Genomic DNA, 2,207 nt, shown 5'->3' with positions numbered 1-2,207 from the left:
CCCTTCATTCCCCTGCTCATAGCCTGACTTCATCTCGGTCCACTTTCCTCTCTTCATCCTGTGTGCTGACTGAAATAAAAAACTCTAGGGAAGAAACAATATCAATTAGGCTTTCATTAGCTGTCAGTTGAAGTCTTGGGTATAGCCTGAGCATTGCAGACCAACACTGAATTTCTGTATGTCACAAGAAGATTGAAAAAAATGTTCCTGCTCCACAGAAATGCCAGCCGTTGATAAATCCTACTGGAATCAAAGGGAAATTCCTATTTTAATCAATATGATTTGGAGATAATCAGCACTTCTCAGGAAACTAGGGACACCTCAGTACCCTGTGTTTTCCAGTGATGAGAGAAAAAAAAAATATATAACAGATAACTGACTTTTGTTTGTATTTGAAACCTTACAAAAGCTGTAGCATTAAACAGTATCAATAGATAATTTCCATTCAGTACTCTGTTGTTTTCATGTTACATACACAATTAAAAATGACATACCATTAATTCAACAGAGGCAACCCCCCCAGACTTAACTGGTGTATGACAAAGAGCCGTGCAAATCTGAATGTTTAATTATACTGTTTTGTTAGAAGAGCTGAGGGACATGTACATAAAAACTGCACATGTATAAAATCAACAAATGCTGCGATCCGGTTTGGAAAAAAAATAAAACACAGTAAGATGGAGGCAAGTTTTTTGAATCCCTAAGGGAGAAAACAATATTATAGTAACTGTCAGTTCCTGCATAGGCCATAAGGGCAAGTTGAAACATTTTTTTTTTAACAGTTAAAGATGAGACTTTTTTTTTTTTTAATAATAATTAATAGACCTGCTGCTGGACAGGTTCTCCAGTGCCCTGTGACTGCAGCAGTCATTTCCACCAGTGCAGAGCAGATGTAAACCCACCAGTCCTCGTGGCAAAAACACATCGTTGGGACTTTGGCGCAGAGATGCATTCTCTATGCAAAGAACTTGCTGATGAAGAACGGCTCCCCTTTAACTCCTCCTGATTTACTGTGACTATAACTACAGAAAATATTTAACTATGTTAAACAGAATGGGAGTTCTAAATATATTCAACTGAATTTTGAAATTTGGTTTTGAAACAACACTCACTTTTGAAATCTGATCACTGACAAAATGTTTCCGTTTTTTTCTTTTTTTTTTAAATACATTTCGATCTAATTTTCACCATACACTCACTGTGTTCTGGTTAATCTAATTATTGAAAACACTAGAATAGGCAACTTGGTCACTGAACAGCAGTCCTGCAAAGCTGTCCACATGAGCAAGGTCATCGGTGTGTGCAGGTCTCCCAGCAGAAGTAGGAAGTGGAGAGCTAAAATACGTTTTGCACTGTCTGGATTTCTGTTGCTGCCTGATCTGTAATGCTTCGCTTGATTAATTCCTTGTTTGTATTGAAAATAATGGATTTCCAGTGGTAAGGTTTCTGGATTCATTTCCAGCAATAAATCTGATTTAAAATGAATAATTTGAACTATGGTGACATCAACATTAATTTCTGGATGCCTTGGCAGCATAATAAAAGCCAAGGTCTTTAAGAAACAAATCCATGAACAGACACATCTCTCAAACATATTCTTCAAGCAAACGCCTAAGAAATCGGGCGGACTTTACACCGTAGCCTCAAAGTTCATACAGGTAAGACTGTACAGATTGGATTTCCTACTTATGCTTCAAGAAGTTAGGCCGGCCTAAGTTTGCCCGAGTTTCTGGCAAACCAGTGACAGGAGCGAGCTCTAGGCGTTGTGACCCTCCAAGAGAAAGGGCTGCGGGCGGTGTCACTGGGCTCCCCAGGGGGCTGGAGGGCCAAGCTGTGAGGACAGGGCAGGGGGCGCGGGCACCTCCCCGAGCCCAGCCGGCACCTCCGGCTCCCAGTGAAACCAGCACCCCCGGGCGCGGGGAGCGCGGGCGGGCCGGGCGCCTGTACCCAGCGCCTGTACCCAGCGCTGCAGGCAAGCGTGCTGCGGGCGGGGCCGCCCGGCCTCCCCTGGGGCCGCCCGCCGCTTCCCGCCTCGCCGGCGGCCGTGAGGCGCGGCCGCCAGGGGCCGCAGTGTCACCGCTGCGCCCAAGGGCCGCCGCTGGGGCCTGCGGGCCCGGGGAGGCGGGGGCCGGGGCCGGGCGGGCACAGCGGGCCAGGCCGCGGCGGGGAGTGCGGCCTCGTCCCCCCGCTCTGCTTTCTTCCTACAC

This window comes from Gymnogyps californianus, chromosome 1, assembly GCF_018139145.2.
Source record: "Gymnogyps californianus isolate 813 chromosome 1, ASM1813914v2, whole genome shotgun sequence".
NCBI classification, from domain to species: Eukaryota; Metazoa; Chordata; class Aves; order Accipitriformes; family Cathartidae; genus Gymnogyps; species Gymnogyps californianus.
This window is presented reverse-complemented; position numbering follows the sequence as displayed.